The sequence below is a fragment of the Mycteria americana genome, chromosome 2 (genome assembly GCF_035582795.1).
Source record: "Mycteria americana isolate JAX WOST 10 ecotype Jacksonville Zoo and Gardens chromosome 2, USCA_MyAme_1.0, whole genome shotgun sequence".
In the NCBI taxonomy this organism is placed as follows: domain Eukaryota; kingdom Metazoa; phylum Chordata; class Aves; order Ciconiiformes; family Ciconiidae; genus Mycteria; species Mycteria americana.
Window position 1 is genome coordinate 49,562,858 of NC_134366.1, and position 23,551 is coordinate 49,586,408.

Consider the following 23,551-nt stretch of genomic DNA (forward strand, 5'->3'; position numbering starts at 1 on the left):
ATTTTTGTCACGTGACTTTTGATCTTGGCATCCAAAAAAACCTGCAAAGCATTCCCAAAGCTAGTTGATGATTCTTTTTGGCCTTGTGTTTCTAATTTCTCTTTTTGTTTCAGCCCGTGAGAAGGAAGGACTATCGGCAATGTCACGTCTCACTTGGGATGAAAACCTCAAAGACCAGGGCTGAGCAGTCCCTGTTTCCGGAAGAGCAAAAACGTGAAGAACGACCCCCAGGACCGACCACACGCAAAAGAGGAGGAGGAGGCGGAGGAGGTGCGTGGTACTTTCCAAACTTCTGACACTTGTCGATGCCAAGCCTAGTTTTTGCCCTCCCAAACATGCTGCGCTGCGCTTCTTGGCCAGCGATGGGCAAGAGAGCCAGAGAGAGCCAGGGCACGAGTGGTGCCTTGGAGGTGCCAGAGCAGCAGGCAAGAAGCGAGCCGAAAGGGCCCAGAGGAGCCCTGACAAGGGGCTGTGCTCCATGGAGCACAAGGGGACAAGAAGCAAGCGCCGGGGGCCACCCTTGGGGCCCACCCTGGCGGTCTGAAAAGCTTCCTGCCCCGGGCTGCGGGGCACGAGGGCTCAGCACTCCTGTGCTGCTGAGCATGTGCAAAGCTGCTGGCCTGATTCTTTGCATGGAATGTAGTTGAAATCTTGGGCGGCCATGCTGTATCATGTGCCCAAAGGGGATGTCCTTGCCTGCTTGGTGGTCTGAGTGCTTCAGCATTCTGGAAAGGCCTGTGTGTGGCTCTGTCTACATCTTCCTTGAGAGTATTTTTACTGGTAGGGTGTATTTGGGCTGACCAGAAGATTTAGAACGCGGTCTGCGCTTCCTGAGCACAGCGTGCACGGGAGCACGAGCTCCCGAGCAGGCGCCTAGGCAAAATGGCCCAGAGCAGCCCTGTCAAGGGGCCGTGCTCAGGGCTGCAGAGGAAGGCAAAAAACCCCCGGGGAGAGTTGCTAGCCCACCTTGGGGGAAAAAAAGCCTTCCTCCCCCCAGCTGCAGGGCACGAGAGGCCGTCTCGGTGGTGCATGAGCAGCAGGCAGTAGCCTAGCCGAAAGGGAGCGGAGGAGCCCTGACAAGCGGTGGTGCTCAGTGCTGCAGAGGAAGGCAAAAAACCCCCGGGGAGCCGTGCCAATCTTCCCCGGGGGAAAATTCCTTCCTGACCCCAGAGCTGGCGATCGGCTATTCCCTGAGCACGTGAGCAAGACCTGCCTCCTCGTCCCACAGGCCTGTCATGCCTCCCAGGAGATGCCCAAGCCCTATTCTCCCTCAACCTGGAGCCATCTCAGGGGCTTCTGAGAGTGGCCACATGCCCCCGGCCTGATGGACCTTGGGGGCAAGAATCCTTCCCGCGCCTGGCAGGACACCAGTGGGTGCTCCAAAGCGCTGGGACCCCTTGCAACATCTCTGCGTGCCATTGCTTACGGCTGCTGCTGCCCCTGGCTCTGCAGGGGATGAGGACAGAGAGCTCGGCAGTGCTCCTCCAGTGCTCCTGCACAAGGCGTGCCCTTGGTCTTGCCACGGGGCTTGGTGCTCCTTCTCATCTCGTGAGGAGCTGGCGTGCGGTGTTCCCTGAGGGCTGCAGCAGGATTTCCATGCATCAGCTGGGCTTGGAACGTGGCCCTGCCAGGATGTTGCCTTGCAGGGAAGAACCTCCAGCAGCCTTGTCAGGCCTCCAGACCTCCTCCCTCCAAGTCACCCCACCGGCTCCTCAAAGACTTCTTCTCGGATGTCTTCGGGCTGCCTGCCAGGCAGACTGGCCACGGGACATGGGAGGATGCCCCTTTTATCCTGCCGCGGGGCATTGTGACTGCTGCGTTGCCGGGTGGTGGCACTGTGACACGGGGGTGACGGGGTCCCCCGTGTGCAGCCCTGCCCACCACCCCTGCGCCCAGCATCCTTCCTGGAATCATGGAATGCTTGAGCTTGGAAAAGACCTTGAAGATCATCGAGTCCATCCATTAAGCTAACACCGCCAAGTCCACCGCTAAACCGTGTCCCTAAGCACCACAAGCACAGGTCTTGGAAAGACCTCCAGGGGTGGTGCCTCAACCACTTCCCTGGGCAGCCGCTTCCAATGCTTGGCAAGCCTTTTGGTGAAGAAATGTTTCCTAACAAGCAATCTAAAGCTCCTCTGGCGCAACTTGAAGCCGTTTCCTCTTGTCCTATCGCCCGTTTCTTGGGAGAAGAGAGCGACACCCACCTCGCTACAAGCTCCTTTCAGGGAGTTGTAGAGAGCGGGGAGGTCTCCCCTGAGCCTCCTTTCCTCCAGGCTAAACAACTCCAGTTCCCTCCGGTGTCCTCGTAAGGCTTGTGCTCTGGACCCTTCAGCAGCTTCGTTGCTCTTCTAAAGGGAGGCCTGCTCTTCAGAGGAAGGCCGCTGGGGTGCTGGCCCTGAGGCAGTCCCCATGCCCAGGAGGCGCAGGGGGCTTTCCCTGCCCTTGGTGGCCATGCACTGGGCAGAGCTGAAAGCACCTGGGAATGGCGGTGGCATGAAGTGACTGAGGAGGTGATTGAGATGCAAAGGAACATCTTTTTCCTTCTTTTCCATGAATAAAGGCAAAGATGGAAAACAATCCTCTAGCACATGCTTGGTAATGAATGGGTGTGCCAAAGTGGTGCAAGGAGTGCAGCAAGCTGCCAGAGTCTGTCTGTTCAGTGAAAGAATCTCAACCTTTTGATGCCAGCTGCGTGTGAAGAGACAGGCCCTGGCACGTGTCCACACGGGGATGTGATGGATCAGCAGGCAGAGCCAGGCTAGAGACGGATCCCCTTGCCAGGAGTGCCCCCTGTCCAGAGGGCTGTTAGGAAAAAGACAGTCTGTCAGGGGCAAGGACTTCATCTGGAACGTATCAGCTCAAACCTGTGTTTTGAGTCAGGCTTGAAAACAAACCGGTAGCCAGTGCGTTTTAAGAGCATGCTTTCCTCTTTGCAGAGGGCCTGCAAGGCAAAGGGATGCTGAAATAGCCCATGCGGAAAGAATGAGCTCTTGCTGTCCTAATTGCATGCCCACATAGTGCTGTATGTAGCCACAAGCCAGGCTGGAAGTATCAAATGCCTTGCTAGTGGCACTGGCTGCCGCATCAAAACAGACCGGTCATGTCTTTTAGCCACTGTAGATGGAGAGTTTTTTGGAAGTGCAGGTGTACTTGGCTGTCTTCTTGCTTTAACAATCCTTCTCCTGCTCTTTTCTTTGCCCCTTTCCTTTCTTAGGAGGGGCAGATCTTGGGTTTCTACCTCATCCCAAGTGCCTTGCAGTCTCACCATACAGAAGAGATGGAAAACCTCTCCCTCTGATTCCTCCTCCCACCTCCCCACACCCATCACACAGCTCTGTCTTTCAAGCCGTCTGGATCGCCAGGCACTGCCTGAATGCTGATTTAGCCTTTCCTAATGACACAGGAAGAGCAGCTTTTTTCTCCACTTCTACCTGCAAGTAGGCAGGGGTTGCCATCCTCTTTGAGGAAGGAAAGACTTCTGAAAAGAGTTACAACAGCAAGTTGCAAGCAAATGGTGTCGACTCAGGTCATAAATATGCCTTAAGCCTGCTTGCACGGGGGTTCGCGGGTACAGATACTCGAAAGGGAAGGGGAACAGAGGAGAGCATGGCCAAAGGCAATCGGTTCTGTAAATGGTGCAAAGAAATCTGTAAGTAGGCTTAAGATGGCATTTCAGGAATCAAGAGTTGTAACAGGGGGTCCTTCTCGTGCTCCCAGCCCAGAGGCACCTTTATTGCTGGCAAGAGAAAGAGGGTTTAGCTAGCGCGTACTTCTGCTGCCTTATTTTTCCCGCTACCCGCGCACAAACTAGAAGAAAAAGGCAAGGAAATGCCTTTCGGTAACACCGGCATGGCTAAATAAGCCTGCCATTTCCTTTCCCCTTCCCCTTCCCCTTCCCTTCTCTTCCCCTTCCCCTTCCCCTTCCCCTTCCCTCCCAATGAGTCAAATAATGATGAGACTCTTCTTTCCCTGAAATGCCAGGGCTTTTCAGCTCCAAAACCACTTTCAAGGACACAGAGCACAAAGGTTACACGTGGTAACAGGATTTTATTGTCTTTTTCTCAATCTCTTTCAGAGCAGATGCTCACAAGCATGCCCAGGCTGCGCACGTGCAGCCAGGAGCAGCCCGATGCAATCCTCGCTTGAGCTGGCAAAAACATCACTTGAAGCCGGGCAAAGGCAAGCGAGAGGCACAGCAAGTCGCAAATCCCCTACGCCGTGTGGAGAGCCGGCTGCATGATGCGTATGGTTAATCAAATCTTAAGCTTGGCCAGAAAGAGGAAAGCAGGTAAGTGACGGATGCACAAAGAAGGCGCTCTCGGGAACAAAGGGAAAAGTTGTCAGAAAGTGATTTTTCTCTCTTTTTTGGGGGAATGATTTTTGTCACGTGACTTTTGATCTTGGCATCCAAAAAAACCTGCAAAGCATTCCCAAAGCTAGTTGATGATTCTTTTTGGCCTTGTGTTTCTAATTTCTCTTTTTGTTTCAGCCCGTGAGAAGGAAGGACTATCGGCAATGTCACGTCTCACTTGGGATGAAAACCTCAAAGACCAGGGCTGAGCAGTCCCTGTTTCCGGAAGAGCAAAAACGTGAAGAACGACCCCCAGGACCGACCACACGCAAAAGAGGAGGAGGAGGCGGAGGAGGTGCGTGGTACTTTCCAAACTTCTGACACTTGTCGATGCCAAGCCTAGTTTTTGCCCTCCCAAACATGCTGCGCTGCGCTTCTTGGCCAGCGATGGGCAAGAGAGCCAGAGAGAGCCAGGGCACGAGTGGTGCCTTGGAGGTGCCAGAGCAGCAGGCAAGAAGCGAGCCGAAAGGGCCCAGAGGAGCCCTGACAAGGGGCTGTGCTCCATGGAGCACAAGGGGACAAGAAGCAAGCGCCGGGGGCCACCCTTGGGGCCCACCCTGGCGGTCTGAAAAGCTTCCTGCCCCGGGCTGCGGGGCACGAGGGCTCAGCACTCCTGTGCTGCTGAGCATGTGCAAAGCTGCTGGCCTGATTCTTTGCATGGAATGTAGTTGAAATCTTGGGCGGCCATGCTGTATCATGTGCCCAAAGGGGATGTCCTTGCCTGCTTGGTGGTCTGAGTGCTTCAGCATTCTGGAAAGGCCTGTGTGTGGCTCTGTCTACATCTTCCTTGAGAGTATTTTTACTGGTAGGGTGTATTTGGGCTGACCAGAAGATTTAGAACGCGGTCTGCGCTTCCTGAGCACAGCGTGCACGGGAGCACGAGCTCCCGAGCAGGCGCCTAGGCAAAATGGCCCAGAGCAGCCCTGTCAAGGGGCCGTGCTCAGGGCTGCAGAGGAAGGCAAAAAACCCCCGGGGAGAGTTGCTAGCCCACCTTGGGGGAAAAAAAGCCTTCCTCCCCCCAGCTGCAGGGCACGAGAGGCCGTCTCGGTGGTGCATGAGCAGCAGGCAGTAGCCTAGCCGAAAGGGAGCGGAGGAGCCCTGACAAGCGGTGGTGCTCAGTGCTGCAGAGGAAGGCAAAAAACCCCCGGGGAGCCGTGCCAATCTTCCCCGGGGGAAAATTCCTTCCTGACCCCAGAGCTGGCGATCGGCTATTCCCTGAGCACGTGAGCAAGACCTGCCTCCTCGTCCCACAGGCCTGTCATGCCTCCCAGGAGATGCCCAAGCCCTATTCTCCCTCAACCTGGAGCCATCTCAGGGGCTTCTGAGAGTGGCCACATGCCCCCGGCCTGATGGACCTTGGGGGCAAGAATCCTTCCCGCGCCTGGCAGGACACCAGTGGGTGCTCCAAAGCGCTGGGACCCCTTGCAACATCTCTGCGTGCCATTGCTTACGGCTGCTGCTGCCCCTGGCTCTGCAGGGGATGAGGACAGAGAGCTCGGCAGTGCTCCTCCAGTGCTCCTGCACAAGGCGTGCCCTTGGTCTTGCCACGGGGCTTGGTGCTCCTTCTCATCTCGTGAGGAGCTGGCGTGCGGTGTTCCCTGAGGGCTGCAGCAGGATTTCCATGCATCAGCTGGGCTTGGAACGTGGCCCTGCCAGGATGTTGCCTTGCAGGGAAGAACCTCCAGCAGCCTTGTCAGGCCTCCAGACCTCCTCCCTCCAAGTCACCCCACCGGCTCCTCAAAGACTTCTTCTCGGATGTCTTCGGGCTGCCTGCCAGGCAGACTGGCCACGGGACATGGGAGGATGCCCCTTTTATCCTGCCGCGGGGCATTGTGACTGCTGCGTTGCCGGGTGGTGGCACTGTGACACGGGGGTGACGGGGTCCCCCGTGTGCAGCCCTGCCCACCACCCCTGCGCCCAGCATCCTTCCTGGAATCATGGAATCCTTGAGCTTGGAAAAGACCTTGAAGATCATCGAGTCCATCCATTAAGCTAACACCGCCAAGTCCACCGCTAAACCGTGTCCCTAAGCACCACAAGCACAGGTCTTGGAAAGACCTCCAGGGGTGGTGCCTCAACCACTTCCCTGGGCAGCCGCTTCCAATGCTTGGCAAGCCTTTTGGTGAAGAAATGTTTCCTAACAAGCAATCTAAAGCTCCTCTGGCGCAACTTGAAGCCGTTTCCTCTTGTCCTATCGCCCGTTTCTTGGGAGAAGAGAGCGACACCCACCTCGCTACAAGCTCCTTTCAGGGAGTTGTAGAGAGCGGGGAGGTCTCCCCTGAGCCTCCTTTCCTCCAGGCTAAACAACTCCAGTTCCCTCCGGTGTCCTCGTAAGGCTTGTGCTCTGGACCCTTCAGCAGCTTCGTTGCTCTTCTAAAGGGAGGCCTGCTCTTCAGAGGAAGGCCGCTGGGGTGCTGGCCCTGAGGCAGTCCCCATGCCCAGGAGGCGCAGGGGGCTGTCCCTGCCCTTGGTGGCCATGCACTGGGCAGAGCTGAAAGCACCTGGGAATGGCGGTGGCATGAAGTGACTGAGGAGGTGATTGAGATGCAAAGGAACATCTTTTTCCTTCTTTTCCATGAATAAAGGCAAAGATGGAAAACAATCCTCTAGCACATGCTTGGTAATGAATGGGTGTGCCAAAGTGGTGCAAGGAGTGCAGCAAGCTGCCAGAGTCTGTCTGTTCAGTGAAAGAATCTCAACCTTTTGATGCCAGCTGCGTGTGAAGAGACAGGCCCTGGCACGTGTCCACACGGGGATGTGATGGATCAGCAGGCAGAGCCAGGCTAGAGACGGATCCCCTTGCCAGGAGTGCCCCCTGTCCAGAGGGCTGTTAGGAAAAAGACAGTCTGTCAGGGGCAAGGACTTCATCTGGAACGTATCAGCTCAAACCTGTGTTTTGAGTCAGGCTTGAAAACAAACCGGTAGCCAGTGCGTTTTAAGAGCATGCTTTCCTCTTTGCAGAGGGCCTGCAAGGCAAAGGGATGCTGAAATAGCCCATGCGGAAAGAATGAGCTCTTGCTGTCCTAATTGCATGCCCACATAGTGCTGTATGTAGCCACAAGCCAGGCTGGAAGTATCAAATGCCTTGCTAGTGGCACTGGCTGCCGCATCAAAACAGACCGGTCATGTCTTTTAGCCACTGTAGATGGAGAGTTTTTTGGAAGTGCAGGTGTACTTGGCTGTCTTCTTGCTTTAACAATCCTTCTCCTGCTCTTTTCTTTGCCCCTTTCCTTTCTTAGGAGGGGCAGATCTTGGGTTTCTACCTCATCCCAAGTGCCTTGCAGTCTCACCATACAGAAGAGATGGAAAACCTCTCCCTCTGATTCCTCCTCCCACCTCCCCACACCCATCACACAGCTCTGTCTTTCAAGCCGTCTGGATCGCCAGGCACTGCCTGAATGCTGATTTAGCCTTTCCTAATGACACAGGAAGAGCAGCTTTTTTCTCCACTTCTACCTGCAAGTAGGCAGGGGTTGCCATCCTCTTTGAGGAAGGAAAGACTTCTGAAAAGAGTTACAACAGCAAGTTGCAAGCAAATGGTGTCGACTCAGGTCATAAATATGCCTTAAGCCTGCTTGCACGGGGGTTCGCGGGTACAGATACTCGAAAGGGAAGGGGAACAGAGGAGAGCATGGCCAAAGGCAATCGGTTCTGTAAATGGTGCAAAGAAATCTGTAAGTAGGCTTAAGATGGCATTTCAGGAATCAAGAGTTGTAACAGGGGGTCCTTCTCGTGCTCCCAGCCCAGAGGCACCTTTATTGCTGGCAAGAGAAAGAGGGTTTAGCTAGCGCGTACTTCTGCTGCCTTATTTTTCCCGCTACCCGCGCACAAACTAGAAGAAAAAGGCAAGGAAATGCCTTTCGGTAACACCGGCATGGCTAAATAAGCCTGCCATTTCCTTTCCCCTTCCCCTTCCCCTTCCCTTCTCTTCCCCTTCCCCTTCCCCTTCCCCTTCCCTCCCAATGAGTCAAATAATGATGAGACTCTTCTTTCCCTGAAATGCCAGGGCTTTTCAGCTCCAAAACCACTTTCAAGGACACAGAGCACAAAGGTTACACGTGGTAACAGGATTTTATTGTCTTTGTCTCCATCTCTTTCAGAGCAGATGCTCACAAGCATGCCCAGGCTGCGCACGTGCAGCCAGGAGCAGCCCGATGCAATCCTCGCTTGAGCTGGCAAAAACATCACTTGAAGCCGGGCAAAGGCAAGCGAGAGGCACAGCAAGTCGCAAATCCCCTACGCCGTGTGGAGAGCCGGCTGCATGATGCGTATGGTTAATCAAATCTTAAGCTTGGCCAGAAAGAGGAAAGCAGGTAAGTGACGGATGCACAAAGAAGGCGCTCTCGGGAACAAAGGGAAAAGTTGTCAGAAAGTGATTTTTCTCTCTTTTTTGGGGGAATGATTTTTGTCACGTGACTTTTGATCTTGGCATCCAAAAAAACCTGCAAAGCATTCCCAAAGCTAGTTGATGATTCTTTTTGGCCTTGTGTTTCTAATTTCTCTTTTTGTTTCAGCCCGTGAGAAGGAAGGACTATCGGCAATGTCACGTCTCACTTGGGATGAAAACCTCAAAGACCAGGGCTGAGCAGTCCCTGTTTCCGGAAGAGCAAAAACGTGAAGAACGACCCCCAGGACCGACCACACGCAAAAGAGGAGGAGGAGGCGGAGGAGGTGCGTGGTACTTTCCAAACTTCTGACACTTGTCGATGCCAAGCCTAGTTTTTGCCCTCCCAAACATGCTGCGCTGCGCTTCTTGGCCAGCGATGGGCAAGAGAGCCAGAGAGAGCCAGGGCACGAGTGGTGCCTTGGAGGTGCCAGAGCAGCAGGCAAGAAGCGAGCCGAAAGGGCCCAGAGGAGCCCTGACAAGGGGCTGTGCTCCATGGAGCACAAGGGGACAAGAAGCAAGCGCCGGGGGCCACCCTTGGGGCCCACCCTGGCGGTCTGAAAAGCTTCCTGCCCCGGGCTGCGGGGCACGAGGGCTCAGCACTCCTGTGCTGCTGAGCATGTGCAAAGCTGCTGGCCTGATTCTTTGCATGGAATGTAGTTGAAATCTTGGGCGGCCATGCTGTATCATGTGCCCAAAGGGGATGTCCTTGCCTGCTTGGTGGTCTGAGTGCTTCAGCATTCTGGAAAGGCTTGTGTGTGGCTCTGTCTACATCTTCCTTGAGAGTATTTTTACTGGTAGGGTGTATTTGGGCTGACCAGAAGATTTAGAACGCGGTCTGCGCTTCCTGAGCACAGCGTGCACGGGAGCACGAGCTCCCGAGCAGGCGCCTAGGCAAAATGGCCCAGAGCAGCCCTGTCAAGGGGCCGTGCTCAGGGCTGCAGAGGAAGGCAAAAAACCCCCGGGGAGAGTTGCTAGCCCACCTTGGGGGAAAAAAAGCCTTCCTCCCCCCAGCTGCAGGGCACGAGAGGCCGTCTCGGTGGTGCATGAGCAGCAGGCAGTAGCCTAGCCGAAAGGGAGCGGAGGAGCCCTGACAAGCGGTGGTGCTCAGTGCTGCAGAGGAAGGCAAAAAACCCCCGGGGAGCCGTGCCAATCTTCCCCGGGGGAAAATTCCTTCCTGACCCCAGAGCTGGCGATCGGCTATTCCCTGAGCACGTGAGCAAGACCTGCCTCCTCGTCCCACAGGCCTGTCATGCCTCCCAGGAGATGCCCAAGCCCTATTCTCCCTCAACCTGGAGCCATCTCAGGGGCTTCTGTGAGTGGCCACATGCCCCCGGCCTGATGGACCTTGGGGGCAAGAATCCTTCCCGCGCCTGGCAGGACACCAGTGGGTGCTCCAAAGCGCTGGGACCCCTTGCAACATCTCTGCGTGCCATTGCTTACGGCTGCTGCTGCCCCTGGCTCTGCAGGGGATGAGGACAGAGAGCTCGGCAGTGCTCCTCCAGTGCTCCTGCACAAGGCGTGCCCTTGGTCTTGCCACGGGGCTTGGTGCTCCTTCTCATCTCGTGAGGAGCTGGCGTGCGGTGTTCCCTGAGGGCTGCAGCAGGATTTCCATGCATCAGCTGGGCTTGGAACGTGGCCCTGCCAGGATGTTGCCTTGCAGGGAAGAACCTCCAGCAGCCTTGTCAGGCCTCCAGACCTCCTCCCTCCAAGTCACCCCACCGGCTCCTCAAAGACTTCTTCTCGGATGTCTTCGGGCTGCCTGCCAGGCAGACTGGCCACGGGACATGGGAGGATGCCCCTTTTATCCTGCCGCGGGGCATTGTGACTGCTGCGTTGCCGGGTGGTGGCACTGTGACACGGGGGTGACGGGGTCCCCCGTGTGCAGCCCTGCCCACCACCCCTGCGCCCAGCATCCTTCCTGGAATCATGGAATCCTTGAGCTTGGAAAAGACCTTGAAGATCATCGAGTCCATCCATTAAGCTAACACCGCCAAGTCCACCGCTAAACCGTGTCCCTAAGCACCACAAGCACAGGTCTTGGAAAGACCTCCAGGGGTGGTGCCTCAACCACTTCCCTGGGCAGCCGCTTCCAATGCTTGGCAAGCCTTTTGGTGCAGAAATGTTTCCTAACAAGCAATCTAAAGCTCCTCTGGCGCAACTTGAAGCCGTTTCCTCTTGTCCTATCGCCCGTTTCTTGGGAGAAGAGAGCGACACCCACCTCGCTACAAGCTCCTTTCAGGGAGTTGTAGAGAGCGGGGAGGTCTCCCCTGAGCCTCCTTTCCTCCAGGCTAAACAACTCCAGTTCCCTCCGGTGTCCTCGTAAGGCTTGTGCTCTGGACCCTTCAGCAGCTTCGTTGCTCTTCTAAAGGGAGGCCTGCTCTTCAGAGGAAGGCCGCTGGGGTGCTGGCCCTGAGGCAGTCCCCATGCCCAGGAGGCGCAGGGGGCTGTCCCTGCCCTTGGTGGCCATGCACTGGGCAGAGCTGAAACCGCCTGGGAATGGCGGTGGCATGAAGTGACTGAGGAGGTGACTGAGATGCAAAGGAACATCTTTTTCCTTCTTTTCCATGAATAAAGGCAAAGATGGAAAACAATCCTCTAGCACATGCTTGGTAATGAATGGGTGTGCCAAAGTGGTGCAAGGAGTGCAGCAAGCTGCCAGAGTCTGTCTGTTCAGTGAAAGAATCTCAACCTTTTGATGCCAGCTGCGTGTGAAGAGACAGGCCCTGGCACGTGTCCACACGGGGATGTGATGGATCAGCAGGCAGAGCCAGGCTAGAGACGGATCCCCTTGCCAGGAGTGCCCCCTGTCCAGAGGGCTGTTAGGAAAAAGACAGTCTGTCAGGGGCAAGGACTTCATCTGGAATGGATCAGCTCAAACCTGTGTTTTGAGTCAGGCTTGAAAACAAACCGGTAGCCAGTGCGTTTTAAGAGCATGCTTTCCTCTTTGCAGAGGGCCTGCAAGGCAAAGGGATGCTGAAATAGCCCATCCGGAAAGAATGAGCTCTTGCTGTCCTAATTGCATGCCCACATAGTGCTGTATGTAGCCACAAGCCAGGCTGGAAGTATCAACTGCCTTGCTAGTGGCACTGGCTGCCGCATCAAAACAGACCGGTCATGTCTTTTAGCCACTGTAGATGGAGAGTTTTTTGGAAGTGCAGGTGTACTTGGCTGTCTTCTTGCTTTAACAATCCTTCTCCTGCTCTTTTCTTTGCCCCTTTCCTTTCTTAGGAGGGGCAGATCTTGGGTTTCTACCTCATCCCAAGTGCCTTGCAGTCTCACCATACAGAAGAGATGGAAAACCTCTCCCTCTGATTCCTCCTCCCACCTCCCCACACCCATCACACAGCTCTGTCTTTCAAGCCGTCTGGATCGCCAGGCACTGTCTGAATGCTGATTTAGCCTTTCCTAATGACACAGGAAGAGCAGCTTTTTTCTCCACTTCTGCCTGCAAGTAGGCAGGGGTTGCCATCCTCTTTGAGGAAGGAAAGACTTTTGAAAAGAGTTACAACAGCAAGTTGCAAGCAAATGGAGTCGACTCAGGTCATAAATATGCCTTAAGCCTGCTTGCACGGGGGTTCGCGGGTACAGATACTCGAAAGGGAAGGGGAACAGAGGAGAGCATGGCCAAAGGCAATCGGTTCTGTAAATGGTGCAAAGAAATCTGTAAGTAGGCTTAAGATGGCATTTCAGGAATCAAGAGTTGTAACAGGGGGTCCTTCTCGTGCTCCCAGCCCAGAGGCACCTTTATTGCTGGCAAGAGAAAGAGGGTTTAGCTAGCGCGTACTTCTGCTGCCTTATTTTTCCCGCTACCCGCGCACAAACTAGAAGAAAAAGGCAAGGAAATGCCTTTCGGTAACACCGGCATGGCTAAATAAGCCTGCCATTTCCTTTCCCCTTCCCCTTCCCCTTCCCTTCTCTTCCCCTTCCCCTTCCCCTTCCCCTTCCCTCCCAAAGAGTCAAATAATGATGAGACTCTTCTTTCCCTGAAATGCCAGGGCTTTTCAGCTCCAAAACCACTTTCAAGGACACAGAGCACAAAGGTTACACGTGGTAACAGGATTTTATTGTCTTTGTCTCCATCTCTTTCAGAGCAGATGCTCACAAGCATGCCCAGGCTGCGCACGTGCAGCCAGGAGCAGCCCGATGCAATCCTCGCTTGAGCTGGCAAAAACATCACTTGAAGCCGGGCAAAGGCAAGCGAGAGGCACAGCAAGTCGCAAATCCCCTACGCCGTGTGGAGAGCCGGCTGCATGATGCGTATGGTTAATCAAATCTTAAGCTTGGCCAGAAAGAGGAAAGCAGGTAAGTGACGGATGCACAAAGAAGGCGCTCTCGGGAACAAAGGGAAAAGTTGTCAGAAAGTGATTTTTCTCTCTTTTTTGGGGGAATGATTTTTGTCACGTGACTTTTGATCTTGGCATCCAAAAAAACCTGCAAAGCATTCCCAAAGCTAGTTGATGATTCTTTTTGGCCTTGTGTTTCTAATTTCTCTTTTTGTTTCAGCCCGTGAGAAGGAAGGACTATCGGCAATGTCACGTCTCACTTGGGATGAAAACCTCAAAGACCAGGGCTGAGCAGTCCCTGTTTCCGGAAGAGCAAAAACGTGAAGAACGACCCCCAGGACCGACCACACGCAAAAGAGGAGGAGGAGGCGGAGGAGGTGCGTGGTACTTTCCAAACTTCTGACACTTGTCGATGCCAAGCCTAGTTTTTGCCCTCCCAAACATGCTGCGCTGCGCTTCTTGGCCAGCGATGGGCAAGAGAGCCAGAGAGAGCCAGGGCACGAGTGGTGCCTTGGAGGTGCCAGAGCAGCAGGCAAGAAGCGAGCCGAAAGGGCCCAGAGGAGCCCTGACAAGGGGCTGTGCTCCATGGAGCACAAGGGGACAAGAAGCAAGCGCCGGGGGCCACCCTTGGGGCCCACCCTGGCGGTCTGAAAAGCTTCCTGCCCCGGGCTGCGGGGCACGAGGGCTCAGCACTCCTGTGCTGCTGAGCATGTGCAAAGCTGCTGGCCTGATTCTTTGCATGGAATGTAGTTGAAATCTTGGGCGGCCATGCTGTATCATGTGCCCAAAGGGGATGTCCTTGCCTGCTTGGTGGTCTGAGTGCTTCAGCATTCTGGAAAGGCTTGTGTGTGGCTCTGTCTACATCTTCCTTGAGAGTATTTTTACTGGTAGGGTGTATTTGGGCTGACCAGAAGATTTAGAACGCGGTCTGCGCTTCCTGAGCACAGCGTGCACGGGAGCACGAGCTCCCGAGCAGGCGCCTAGGCAAAATGGCCCAGAGCAGCCCTGTCAAGGGGCCGTGCTCAGGGCTGCAGAGGAAGGCAAAAAACCCCCGGGGAGAGTTGCTAGCCCACCTTGGGGGAAAAAAAGCCTTCCTCCCCCCAGCTGCAGGGCACGAGAGGCCGTCTCGGTGGTGCATGAGCAGCAGGCAGTAGCCTAGCCGAAAGGGAGCGGAGGAGCCCTGACAAGCGGTGGTGCTCAGTGCTGCAGAGGAAGGCAAAAAACCCCCGGGGAGCCGTGCCAATCTTCCCCGGGGGAAAATTCCTTCCTGACCCCAGAGCTGGCGATCGGCTATTCCCTGAGCACGTGAGCAAGACCTGCCTCCTCGTCCCACAGGCCTGTCATGCCTCCCAGGAGATGCCCAAGCCCTATTCTCCCTCAACCTGGAGCCATCTCAGGGGCTTCTGAGAGTGGCCACATGCCCCCGGCCTGATGGACCTTGGGGGCAAGAATCCTTCCCGCGCCTGGCAGGACACCAGTGGGTGCTCCAAAGCGCTGGGACCCCTTGCAACATCTCTGCGTGCCATTGCTTACGGCTGCTGCTGCCCCTGGCTCTGCAGGGGATGAGGACAGAGAGCTCGGCAGTGCTCCTCCAGTGCTCCTGCACAAGGCGTGCCCTTGGTCTTGCCACGGGGCTTGGTGCTCCTTCTCATCTCGTGAGGAGCTGGCGTGCGGTGTTCCCTGAGGGCTGCAGCAGGATTTCCATGCATCAGCTGGGCTTGGAACGTGGCCCTGCCAGGATGTTGCCTTGCAGGGAAGAACCTCCAGCAGCCTTGTCAGGCCTCCAGACCTCCTCCCTCCAAGTCACCCCACCGGCTCCTCAAAGACTTCTTCTCGGATGTCTTCGGGCTGCCTGCCAGGCAGACTGGCCACGGGACATGGGAGGATGCCCCTTTTATCCTGCCGCGGGGCATTGTGACTGCTGCGTTGCCGGGTGGTGGCACTGTGACACGGGGGTGACGGGGTCCCCCGTGTGCAGCCCTGCCCACCACCCCTGCGCCCAGCATCCTTCCTGGAATCATGGAATCCTTGAGCTTGGAAAAGACCTTGAAGATCATCGAGTCCATCCATTAAGCTAACACCGCCAAGTCCACCGCTAAACCGTGTCCCTAAGCACCACAAGCACAGGTCTTGGAAAGACCTCCAGGGGTGGTGCCTCAACCACTTCCCTGGGCAGCCGCTTCCAATGCTTGGCAAGCCTTTTGGTGCAGAAATGTTTCCTAACAAGCAATCTAAAGCTCCTCTGGCGCAACTTGAAGCCGTTTCCTCTTGTCCTATCGCCCGTTTCTTGGGAGAAGAGAGCGACACCCACCTCGCTACAAGCTCCTTTCAGGGAGTTGTAGAGAGCGGGGAGGTCTCCCCTGAGCCTCCTTTCCTCCAGGCTAAACAACTCCAGTTCCCTCCGGTGTCCTCGTAAGGCTTGTGCTCTGGACCCTTCAGCAGCTTCGTTGCTCTTCTAAAGGGAGGCCTGCTCTTCAGAGGAAGGCCGCTGGGGTGCTGGCCCTGAGGCAGTCCCCATGCCCAGGAGGCGCAGGGGGCTGTCCCTGCCCTTGGTGGCCATGCACTGGGCAGAGCTGAAACCGCCTGGGAATGGCGGTGGCATGAAGTGACTGAGGAGGTGACTGAGATGCAAAGGAACATCTTTTTCCTTCTTTTCCATGAATAAAGGCAAAGATGGAAAACAATCCTCTAGCACATGCTTGGTAATGAATGGGTGTGCCAAAGTGGTGCAAGGAGTGCAGCAAGCTGCCAGAGTCTGTCTGTTCAGTGAAAGAATCTCAACCTTTTGATGCCAGCTGCGTGTGAAGAGACAGGCCCTGGCACGTGTCCACACGGGGATGTGATGGATCAGCAGGCAGAGCCAGGCTAGAGACGGATCCCCTTGCCAGGAGTGCCCCCTGTCCAGAGGGCTGTTAGGAAAAAGACAGTCTGTCAGGGGCAAGGACTTCATCTGGAATGGATCAGCTCAAACCGGTGTTTTGAGTCAGGCTTGAAAACAAACCGGTAGCCAGTGCGTTTTAAGAGCATGCTTTCCTCTTTGCAGAGGGCCTGCAAGGCAAAGGGATGCTGAAATAGCCCATGCGGAAAGAATGAGCTCTTGCTGTCCTAATTGCATGCCCACATAGTGCTGTATGTAGCCACAAGCCAGGCTGGAAGTATCAAATGCCTTGCTAGTGGCACTGGCTGCCGCATCAAAACAGACCGGTCATGTCTTTTAGCCACTGTAGATGGAGAGTTTTTTGGAAGTGCAGGTGTACTTGGCTGTCTTCTTGCTTTAACAATCCTTCTCCTGCTCTTTTCTTTGCCCCTTTCCTTTCTTAGGAGGGGCAGATCTTGGGTTTCTACCTCATCCCAAGTGCCTTGCAGTCTCACCATACAGAAGAGATGGAAAACCTCTCCCTCTGATTCCTCCTCCCACCTCCCCACACCCATCACACAGCTCTGTCTTTCAAGCCGTCTGGATCGCCAGGCACTGTCTGAATGCTGATTTAGCCTTTCCTAATGACACAGGAAGAGCAGCTTTTTTCTCCACTTCTACCTGCAAGTAGGCAGGGGTTGCCATCCTCTTTGAGGAAGGAAAGACTTCTGAAAAGAGTTACAACAGCAAGTTGCAAGCAAATGGTGTCGACTCAGGTCATAAATATGCCTTAAGCCTGCTTGCACGGGGGTTCGCGGGTACAGATACTCGAAAGGGAAGGGGAACAGAGGAGAGCATGGCCAAAGGCAATCGGTTCTGTAAATGGTGCAAAGAAATCTGTAAGTAGGCTTAAGATGGCATTTCAGGAATCAAGAGTTGTAACAGGGGGTCCTTCTCGTGCTCCCAGCCCAGAGGCACCTTTATTGCTGGCAAGAGAAAGAGGGTTTAGCTAGCGCGTACTTCTGCTGCCTTATTTTTCCCGCTACCCGCGCACAAACTAGAAGAAAAAGGCAAGGAAATGCCTTTCGGTAACACCGGCATGGCTAAATAAGCCTGCCATTTCCTTTCCCCTTCCCCTTCCCCTTCCCTTCTCTTCCCCTTCCCCTTCCCCTTCCCCTTCCCCTTCCCCTTCCCCTTCCCTCCCAATGAGTCAAATAATGATGAGACTCTTCTTTCCCTGAAATGCCAGGGCTTTTCAGCTCCAAAACCACTTTCAAGGACACAGAGCACAAAGGTTACACGTGGTAACAGGATTTTATTGTCTTTTTCTCCATCTCTTTCAGAGCAGATGCTCACAAGCATGCCCAGGCTGCGCACGTGCAGCCAGGAGCAGCCCGATGCAATCCTCGCTTGAGCTGGCAAAAACGTCACTTGAAGCCGGGCAAAGGCAAGCGAGAGGCACAGCAAGTCGCAAATCCCCTACGCCGTGTGGAGAGCCGGCTGCATGATGCGTATGGTTAATCAAATCTTAAGCTTGGCCAGAAAGAGGAAAGCAGGTAAGTGACGGATGCACAAAGAAGGCGCTCTCGGGAACAAAGGGAAAAGTTGTCAGAAAGTGATTTTTCTCTCTTTTTTGGGGGAATGATTTTTGTCACGTGACTTTTGATCTTGGCATCCAAAAAAACCTGCAAAGCATTCCCAAAGCTAGTTGATGATTCTTTTTGGCCTTGTGTTTCTAATTTCTCTTTTTGTTTCAGCCCGTGAGAAGGAAGGACTATCGGCAATGTCACGTCTCACTTGGGATGAAAACCTCAAAGACCAGGGCTGAGCAGTCCCTGTTTCCGGAAGAGCAAAAACGTGAAGAACGACCCCCAGGACCGACCACACGCAAAAGAGGAGGAGGAGGCGGAGGAGGTGCGTGGTACTTTCCAAACTTCTGACACTTGTCGATGCCAAGCCTAGTTTTTGCCCTCCCAAACATGCTGCGCTGCGCTTCTTGGCCAGCGATGGGCAAGAGAGCCAGAGAGAGCCAGGGCACGAGTGGTGCCTTGGAGGTGCCAGAGCAGCAGGCAAGAAGCGAGCCGAAAGGGCCCAGAGGAGCCCTGACAAGGGGCTGTGCTCCATGGAGCACAAGGGGACAAGAAGCAAGCGCCGGGGGCCACCCTTGGGGCCCACCCTGGCGGTCTGAAAAGCTTCCTGCCCCGGGCTGCGGGGCACGAGGGCTCAGCACTCCTGTGCTGCTGAGCATGTGCAAAGCTGCTGGCCTGATTCTTTGCATGGAATGTAGTTGAAATCTTGGGCGGCCATGCTGTATCATGTGCCCAAAGGGGATGTCCTTGCCTGCTTGGTGGTCTGAGTGCTTCAGCATTCTGGAAAGGCTTGTGTGTGGCTCTGTCTACATCTTCCTTGAGAGTATTTTTACTGGTAGGGTGTATTTGGGCTGACCAGAAGATTTAGAACGCGGTCTGCGCTTCCTGAGCACAGCGTGCACGGGAGCACGAGCTCCCGAGCAGGCGCCTAGGCAAAATGGCCCAGAGCAGCCCTGTCAAGGGGCCGTGCTCAGGGCTGCAGAGGAAGGCAAAAAACCCCCGGGGAGAGTTGCTAGCCCACCTTGGGGGAAAAAAAGCCTTCCTCCCCCCAGCTGCAGGGCACGAGAGGCCGTCTCGGTGGTGCATGAGCAGCAGGCAGTAGCCTAGCCGAAAGGGAGCGGAGGAGCCCTGACAAGCGGTGGTGCTCAGTGCTGCAGAGGAAGGCAAAAAACCCCCGGGGAGCCGTGCCAATCTTCCCCGGGGGAAAATTCCTTCCTGACCCCAGAGCTGGCGATCGGCTATTCCCTGAGCACGTGAGCAAGACCTGCCTCCTCGTCCCACAGGCCTGTCATGCCTCCCAGGAGATGCCCAAGCCCTATTCTCCCTCAACCTGGAGCCATCTCAGGGGCTTCTGAGAGTGGCCACATGCCCCCGGCCTGATGGACCTTGGGGGCAAGAATCCTTCCCGCGCCTGGCAGGACACCAGTGGGTGCTCCAAAGCGCTGGGACCCCTTGCAACATCTCTGCGTGCCATTGCTTACGGCTGCTGCTGCCCCTGGCTCTGCAGGGGATGAGGACAGAGAGCTCGGCAGTGCTCCTCCAGTGCTCCTGCACAAGGCGTGCCCTTGGTCTTGCCACGGGGCTTGGTGCTCCTTCTCATCTCGTGAGGAGCTGGCGTGCGGTGTTCCCTGAGGGCTGCAGCAGGATTTCCATGCATCAGCTGGGCTTGGAACGTGGCCCTGCCAGGATGTTGCCTTGCAGGGAAGAACCTCCAGCAGCCTTGTCAGGCCTCCAGACCTCCTCCCTCCAAGTCACCCCACCGGCTCCTCAAAGACTTCTTCTCGGATGTCTTCGGGCTGCCTGCCAGGCAGACTGGCCACGGGACATGGGAGGATGCCCCTTTTATCCTGCCGCGGGGCATTGTGACTGCTGCGTTGCCGGGTGGTGGCACTGTGACACGGGGGTGACGGGGTCCCCCGTGTGCAGCCCTGCCCACCACCCCTGCGCCCAGCATCCTTCCTGGAATCATGGAATCCTTGAGCTTGGAAAAGACCTTGAAGATCATCGAGTCCATCCATTAAGCTAACACCGCCAAGTCCACCGCTAAACCGTGTCCCTAAGCACCACAAGCACAGGTCTTGGAAAGACCTCCAGGGGTGGTGCCTCAACCACTTCCCTGGGCAGCCGCTTCCAATGCTTGGCAAGCCTTTTGGTGCAGAAATGTTTCCTAACAAGCAATCTAAAGCTCCTCTGGCGCAACTTGAAGCCGTTTCCTCTTGTCCTATCGCCCGTTTCTTGGGAGAAGAGAGCGACACCCACCTCGCTACAAGCTCCTTTCAGGGAGTTGTAGAGAGCGGGGAGGTCTCCCCTGAGCCTCCTTTCCTCCAGGCTAAACAACTCCAGTTCCCTCCGGTGTCCTCGTAAGGCTTGTGCTCTGGACCCTTCAGCAGCTTCGTTGCTCTTCTAAAGGGAGGCCTGCTCTTCAGAGGAAGGCCGCTGGGGTGCTGGCCCTGAGGCAGTCCCCATGCCCAGGAGGCGCAGGGGGCTGTCCCTGCCCTTGGTGGCCATGCACTGGGCAGAGCTGAAACCGCCTGGGAATGGCGGTGGCATGAAGTGACTGAGGAGGTGACTGAGATGCAAAGGAACATCTTTTTCCTTCTTTTCCATGAATAAAGGCAAAGATGGAAAACAATCCTCTAGCACATGCTTGGTAATGAATGGGTGTGCCAAAGTGGTGCAAGGAGTGCAGCAAGCTGCCAGAGTCTGTCTGTTCAGTGAAAGAATCTCAACCTTTTGATGCCAGCTGCGTGTGAAGAGACAGGCCCTGGCACGTGTCCACACGGGGATGTGATGGATCAGCAGGCAGAGCCAGGCTAGAGACGGATCCCCTTGCCAGGAGTGCCCCCTGTCCAGAGGGCTGTTAGGAAAAAGACAGTCTGTCAGGGGCAAGGACTTCATCTGGAATGGATCAGCTCAAACCGGTGTTTTGAGTCAGGCTTGAAAACAAACCGGTAGCCAGTGCGTTTTAAGAGCATGCTTTCCTCTTTGCAGAGGGCCTGCAAGGCAAAGGGATGCTGAAATAGCCCATGCGGAAAGAATGAGCTCTTGCTGTCCTAATTGCATGCCCACATAGTGCTGTATGTAGCCACAAGCCAGGCTGGAAGTATCAACTGCCTTGCTAGTGGCACTGGCTGCCGCATCAAAACAGACCGGTCATGTCTTTTAGCCACTGTAGATGGAGAGTTTTTTGGAAGTGCAGGTGTACTTGGCTGTCTTCTTGCTTTAACAATCCTTCTCCTGCTCTTTTCTTTGCCCCTTTCCTTTCTTAGGAGGGGCAGATCTTGGGTTTCTACCTCATCCCAAGTGCCTTGCAGTCTCACCATACAGAAGAGATGGAAAACCTCTCCCTCTGATTCCTCCTCCCACCTCCCCACACCCATCACACAGCTCTGTCTTTCAAGCCGTCTGGATCGCCAGGCACTGTCTGAATGCTGATTTAGCCTTTCCTAATGACACAGGAAGAGCAGCTTTTTTCTCCACTTCTACCTGCAAGTAGGCAGGGGTTGCCATCCTCTTTGAGGAAGGAAAGACTTCTGAAAAGAGTTACAACAGCAAGTTGCAAGCAAATGGTGTCGACTCAGGTCATAAATATGCCTTAAGCCTGCTTGCACGGGGGTTCGCGGGTACAGATACTCGAAAGGGAAGGGGAACAGAGGAGAGCATGGCCAAAGGCAATCGGTTCTGTAAATGGTGCAAAGAAATCTGTAAGTAGGCTTAAGATGGCATTTCAGGAATCAAGAGTTGTAACAGGGGGTCCTTCTCGTGCTCCCAGCCCAGAGGCACCTTTATTGCTGGCAAGAGAAAGAGGGTTTAGCTAGCGCGTACTTCTGCTGCCTTATTTTTCCCGCTACCCGCGCACAAACTAGAAGAAAAAGGCAAGGAAATGCCTTTCGGTAACACCGGCATGGCTAAATAAGCCTGCCATTTCCTTTCCCCTTCCCCTTCCCCTTCCCTTCTCTTCCCCTTCCCCTTCCCCTTCCCCTTCCCTCCCAAAGAGTCAAATAATGATGAGACTCTTCTTTCCCTGAAATGCCAGGGCTTTTCAGCTCCAAAACCACTTTCAAGGACACAGAGCACAAAGGTTACACGTGGTAACAGGATTTTATTGTCTTTGTCTCCATCTCTTTCAGAGCAGATGCTCACAAGCATGCCCAGGCTGCGCACGTGCAGCCAGGAGCAGCCCGATGCAATCCTCGCTTGAGCTGGCAAAAACATCACTTGAAGCCGGGCAAAGGCAAGCGAGAGGCACAGCAAGTCGCAAATCCCCTACGCCGTGTGGAGAGCCGGCTGCATGATGCGTATGGTTAATCAAATCTTAAGCTTGGCCAGAAAGAGGAAAGCAGGTAAGTGACGGATGCACAAAGAAGGCGCTCTCGGGAACAAAGGGAAAAGTTGTCAGAAAGTGATTTTTCTCTCTTTTTTGGGGGAATGATTTTTGTCACGTGACTTTTGATCTTGGCATCCAAAAAAACCTGCAAAGCATTCCCAAAGCTAGTTGATGATTCTTTTTGGCCTTGTGTTTCTAATTTCTCTTTTTGTTTCAGCCCGTGAGAAGGAAGGACTATCGGCAATGTCACGTCTCACTTGGGATGAAAACCTCAAAGACCAGGGCTGAGCAGTCCCTGTTTCCGGAAGAGCAAAAACGTGAAGAACGACCCCCAGGACCGACCACACGCAAAAGAGGAGGAGGAGGCGGAGGAGGTGCGTGGTACTTTCCAAACTTCTGACACTTGTCGATGCCAAGCCTAGTTTTTGCCCTCCCAAACATGCTGCGCTGCGCTTCTTGGCCAGCGATGGGCAAGAGAGCCAGAGAGAGCCAGGGCACGAGTGGTGCCTTGGAGGTGCCAGAGCAGCAGGCAAGAAGCGAGCCGAAAGGGCCCAGAGGAGCCCTGACAAGGGGCTGTGCTCCATGGAGCACAAGGGGACAAGAAGCAAGCGCCGGGGGCCACCCTTGGGGCCCACCCTGGCGGTCTGAAAAGCTTCCTGCCCCGGGCTGCGGGGCACGAGGGCTCAGCACTCCTGTGCTGCTGAGCATGTGCAAAGCTGCTGGCCTGATTCTTTGCATGGAATGTAGTTGAAATCTTGGGCGGCCATGCTGTATCATGTGCCCAAAGGGGATGTCCTTGCCTGCTTGGTGGTCTGAGTGCTTCAGCATTCTGGAAAGGCTTGTGTGTGGCTCTGTCTACATCTTCCTTGAGAGTATTTTTACTGGTAGGGTGTATTTGGGCTGACCAGAAGATTTAGAACGCGGTCTGCGCTTCCTGAGCACAGCGTGCACGGGAGCACGAGCTCCCGAGCAGGCGCCTAGGCAAAATGGCCCAGAGCAGCCCTGTCAAGGGGCCGTGCTCAGGGCTGCAGAGGAAGGCAAAAAACCCCCGGGGAGAGTTGCTAGCCCACCTTGGGGGAAAAAAAGCCTTCCTCCCCCCAGCTGCAGGGCACGAGAGGCCGTCTCGGTGGTGCATGAGCAGCAGGCAGTAGCCTAGCCGAAAGGGAGCGGAGGAGCCCTGACAAGCGGTGGTGCTCAGTGCTGCAGAGGAAGGCAAAAAACCCCCGGGGAGCCGTGCCAATCTTCCCCGGGGGAAGATTCCTTCCTGACCCCAGAGCTGGCGATCGGCTATTCCCTGAGCACGTGAGCAAGACCTGCCTCCTCGTCCCACAGGCCTGTCATGCCTCCCAGGAGATGCCCAAGCCCTATTCTCCCTCAACCTGGAGCCATCTCAGGGGCTTCTGAGAGTGGCCACATGCCCCCGGCCTGATGGACCTTGGGGGCAAGAATCCTTCCCGCGCCTGGCAGGACACCAGTGGGTGCTCCAAAGCGCTGGGACCCCTTGCAACATCTCTGCGTGCCATTGCTTACGGCTGCTGCTGCCCCTGGCTCTGCAGGGGATGAGGACAGAGAGCTCGGCAGTGCTCCTCCAGTGCTCCTGCACAAGGCGTGCCCTTGGTCTTGCCACGGGGCTTGGTGCTCCTTCTCATCTCGTGAGGAGCTGGCGTGCGGTGTTCCCTGAGGGCTGCAGCAGGATTTCCATGCATCAGCTGGGCTTGGAACGTGGCCCTGCCAGGATGTTGCCTTGCAGGGAAGAA